The sequence below is a fragment of the Cryptomeria japonica genome, chromosome 1 (assembly GCF_030272615.1).
Source record: "Cryptomeria japonica chromosome 1, Sugi_1.0, whole genome shotgun sequence".
Classification (NCBI taxonomy): domain Eukaryota; kingdom Viridiplantae; phylum Streptophyta; class Pinopsida; order Cupressales; family Cupressaceae; genus Cryptomeria; species Cryptomeria japonica.
Window position 1 is genome coordinate 210,028,937 of NC_081405.1, and position 5,246 is coordinate 210,034,182.

Here is a 5,246-nt window from a genome sequence, read left to right on the forward strand (position 1 = left end):
TCTGTTTAGTACTATTGTGGAAAAAATTAGTATTCCTATCTCCATTGCTTAACCATAACTCTCTAGACTTTTGGTGCCAGAAAAATTACCCTTTAGCCAGGATATCCTCATAATTTGATAATAATTGTTTTTCTTCTAGGAAAAGAGCCTGATCCATCCCATTATCCACGACTATCCTATTAAGCGTACACTACTTTCATCCTCAAGTCTAGCCATAGTCTCAAAAATGTTGCCAAAGTGCATTTTATTCTATCTTAGCGGATTATTCTTAACTACCTTCAGCTTTCTAACAACTCCAAAAAGTTTGGACCCTATGATTTCCGGCTCTTTCCACCATTGCTCAATCAGTCCCATAATCTTGTCCTCTTTCAGACACATCAGTTTAAACTTAAAAGGACACCTTCTAGGTTTGTATTCCTCTAATAACTAAATTGGATAATGGTCAGAGCCAGAGATAGGAAGGACTTCTGCATATAGTGAGCTACGGAAGTCGGTTAGGCTCCCCCAAAGAAAAAGCCTACCCAGTTTTTCCACTATGAAGCTAAAGCCTAACCTTCTATTGTTTCAAGTATAATTCTCCCTCATTGTCTTAATCTCCATGAGGTTGGTTCTATGTACCCATTCAAAAAAATCTTTCTATGATTGTGAACTTGATCTAATCCCTCCCCATTTCTCTTTTGGGTTCAAGATGGCATTTAGGTCTCCCCCAATGATACATATCTGGTTAGGGATTACTTTTAGAAATAGCTCAAGTTTGCTCCAGATCCTTCTTTTATCCTTATTTTGTGTTGGGCCATAAACATTTACAAGAAGGAAATGAAAGTTTTTTTTGATACTTTTTACCCAGCTAGTCATCCAATGTGCCTGGCTATTAACCACCTCAAAGGAGACAACTCTAGCATCCCAAATTAAAGCAAGGCCCCCTGAGGCTCCAATAGTTGGGAGTCCATCCATCTCCCTAATACCGATTTTTTTCTTAAAGATCTCAATATCTACTAGATTAAGTTTGGTTTCCTATATCATTACTATCTTAGAGTTAGTTGTTGTAATGCAAAATTTTATGATCTACTGCTTGTTAGGGGCATTCATGCCCCTAAAATTCCATGAAAGGAGTTTCATGGCTCCTTGGGAAGGTACTTCCCCTTCCCTGCATCAAACATAGAAGTTAATTTTACCTGGCCTTCTACAGACCCATCCAAATTTCTCTGTTCTGATAGAGATTCCCTGCCTCTTCTTTTAATCTGTTTTGCATAGTCCAAGGTTTCCATGCCAAACTCATTCTAATCAATCCCCATAATTTCCACCCTGAACTCACTAATCTCATCATCTTTGTTTCCCAACTCTTCCACTAGCTCAGCCTGTTTGCTTACCTCCCCTACCTCATCTTCTAATTCCATAATCTCAGTAATTAGGGCTTGTTTTTGGAGTGTCGGTTCATCTTCATCAGCAATTTCCTCTATAAATCTATCCATAAGATCATTAATGACATCATTACAGGCTTGGTTGATTGAAGCATCCCTCTTCTCCTCATTTGAATCATCCCTGTCAGATGGTGACATCTTATTTCTTCCCATCAACAACTCAAGATGATCATTTACCGATTGATCAACACAAGCCTCCTTTTTAGTAGTATTGATCTTCCCTACAACCATCGTGGGGCTCTCATGGAAAGGCTCTTGAGTCCCACCATCCATCTTCATGGTCTCAAACCTTTTACTGAGACCATTCAAATTCTCATCCTGTGTTATACATAGCCTATGTTTATTTTCATCCTTATGAGATGAAGGTGGAAACATATTGTCATGTGAAAGGTTTGCCAAACTTGGCGATACAAATCTCGGTAACGAAAAATTGCCATCAGAAATTACATTCCCATTGTTATCTGAAAGCTTCTCAAGTGCTAGTGGGGAAGAAAGGTGAGTGGATAAGGGAAGTGTCTTATCTAGCACAAATTATCCTTCTTGAATCTCAGAGGGAGGGTTTGGAACGAAGGCATTCTCAGTCAACTTGGATGGGCACTTAGTACCCTCAAAGCCCTTCGGCATAGTGTTTGAATTAACTAAGTTCAAGTTCTCTATGAGCGGGGGTTTGGGAGTTGTATTTTCGTTTCTTACAAGTGAAGAGGGTGATAAGTTATAGGCTATGTGGTCTAACACTAGGCCATCGTAAAGTTCAGGTCCTAAATGATATTTGCAATTAGCAGTTGTGAAGAATATTGGTTTAAGCTGAGATGTGTAGGAGGCCAGATTGATAAGCATTTTAAGATCCGAGGAATGACACCAATTCCTTTCAAGGCCTACAAAACCCCCAAGGAAGTCACTGATATTAATTAGAATTTGGGCATGCATGATTTCTACCAAAATGTATTTAAATCTAACCCATTTCAAGATTTTCTAAAACTTATGCTTGCTAGGGCAAAAATTTGGTTGCCAATCTATGAATTTAAAATTAAAACTATGATAAAATACAAATTCACTAGTTAATAGCTCCATTTTTAATGATTGCCTTCTACAATCAATATAAAGAAAGTCATCGGGAAGGATAGTAATACTTACCTAGCCTGCATAAGTCTCTTCCAACCAATGGGCAATGAATTCCATAGATTTTCCTTTCTCCCACCATTTAGCAAACAAACCATACTTTCTGCAGTGTTCCCTCAAACCCTTGGCAAATTTATCTTCAGAGACATGGAAAAAATCATCCCATGATCTAGGGTTTATAGTTATAGATTCATTTGGCTGCTTCCAAATAAAAATTTCATTCCTTGATCATTTTTTAGGCAAACAGGGATGGGGCGAGGAGGCACCGAGGATAGGGTTTCATCTGTCACCCAGGGGAAGTAAATTGGCACCTGAAGAAAAACTCGGCATGAATGAGGATATGAGGGAAATCCAAACCTTATCTCCCAGATGTTCGTAGATGAAACTACCAGAGATCTTGCCATGGGCCACATTGGTTCGAGCCTGTAATAACCTACGGGATCTCCTTCTTATAACATCTCTCCATTCATTAGAATTGTTCCCATTGTTTATATTTTCTATATACTAGTTCTAAGTCTGCTATTCCCTCCCACGGTTAACCAAAGCAGAGTGGGATAAACAAGTAGCAGGTTTTGTGCCTGTAGCAGGGGGACGATGACGACCCAGAATTCCAAATCTGTTCTTATGAAACCTACAGGGAGGAAAACATGTGAGAGGGTGAATTGCATTGTATTTTGCTTTACTAGAGGATTTCGCTCTTGCAAGCCATTTTTATTAGCCAATATACGTATAGGTTAGTATTGTTTGTATTAATATTATTATAATTATTATTAATTTATTTTATTTACAACAATAACAATATCTACAATAATAATAATCATAATATTATTATTATTAATTTCATTATTATTTTTTGTTATTTGTGTTGTCATTTTATTATTATTTATTATTGTTATTATTGTTATTTCTTTCTACAATTATTTTCTTCTTTTATTCTATTTTTTGGCTTTGAACCCCGTGCCTCCTTTTCTTGTCTCTTTCTTTTTAGTCTAGACTTGGTCTGCAACATATCATTTCATGCTCTTAGCTCTCTAAAATCCTAGTGTTGGATCACAGAGTGTGATCCAAAATATTGAAGCAAAAAACTAATACACAATCTAATACAGAAAAGTGTGAGAACAAGCTATGGATTGTGGAAATATGATATCATTAATTGATACCCTTCATGGGAGGAAAATATGTTGGAAATGTACGCAACTAGAAGAACTAAGAATCAAACTAGAAAAGAAAGTTGTAGACTTGGCTTTTCTAAAAAGATGCAGAGATGCCTGACTACTCCCTTCCTTTGTCAAGGTTACCCATCATCTTTGGAGTTTTCACACCAAGCACATTCTCTTATGGGTCAGGCTGTCACTTCTTAGGTCTATCATCAAATCAACCAGATCTGCCATCAATCATTTAAATGCAAGGCTCCTTCCTCTCCATATTAAACTGGCTTCTGTTCTTCATCCTGACTTATGGATCCAACTTGACATCTCATCTCACACACGAGCTATAGGGAAACAAGAAGAATGCATTAAGAGGCAAAAGAAAAAATTTGATGCCATGCATTGTAGGCATTTCTCCTAAGAAACCTCCCCATCTCTTGGCTCAATTTCATCATCTTCTTCTTCTCCTATTACCGTTGTAGTGCCTTCTCAATCTCTCCTCCATACACTCCAAATTCTAGCGAGCCCAATCTCTATCCCTTCCACTCCACCATCTTCAACATTCATCCATTCCTCTCAGAGACCATCGCAAGCTTCGATCACCATCTCAGGCTATCACAAGCATCGGTCTACCAAGGAAATCATTCCTTATGGCTCTCCCCCTCGCTCCACCCTAAAATCCCACTAGCCCATTTTCCTCTCTGTCCCACCACCAGCCCCCGCTTCACCCATTCTACAAAACCCTCCTCAATTTAGTGCCTCACCAACCTCTTCCAACTCGCCAAATTTTGTTGTAGCGCTTGCACTTAGCTTGCAACAATCACTTCCCAAGTCAAATCAAATCTTCAGTAACTCTCGGGCAGATTACCGGCAATGTTCACCCCTCCACAATATGTCACCAGATTGGTCAGGTACATTCACCATCAACTCTCTCTCTCTCTCAAGGTAATTTCTCTACTTTATGCACATTAAATTCTCTCCTCTGCTTCCTTAGAATTGTACCAAATTTCAAAATCCCCCTACCTATCATTGTCCTTAATTCCTCCTCTCCCCACTCGTCAAATTTGGACAACTTGCCACTATCTCATAACGTCTGTTCTAACAACTTGTCCAAACTTAGCAAACTCCCTAGCTTAGAGACATTATCCATCCCTTGTATCCCTTCCCTCGTGAGGTGATCAATATTCCTCAACATACTCTAGTCATTTCTTCCAATCGGTCTCATCCTCCCACTTCTAAAAGGCTGCAATTAATTCATGATTGGGACTCTAAGCTAGTTGTCAATCTTTCTTTGACCCCCTTAAACCCCCTCACCTTTAACTTTCTAAAAAGAGGCCTTAAGTTTTCCTTATCTTCTCGCTATGTTCCTCTTATCAACTTCCTTGTTGGTATTGAAAAGATGGTTCGCGTCTAATATTGCTAAAGAAGCCAGACAAGACTACACAGTAGCTCTCTAGCATGCTAAACCCCCTAGGAGTTACATCCCTAAGGTTGAACTTTGTTTTCAAGAAAACATCAAAACTCACTAAAAGGTCAGTGCTCTCTAACTTCTTGTCTC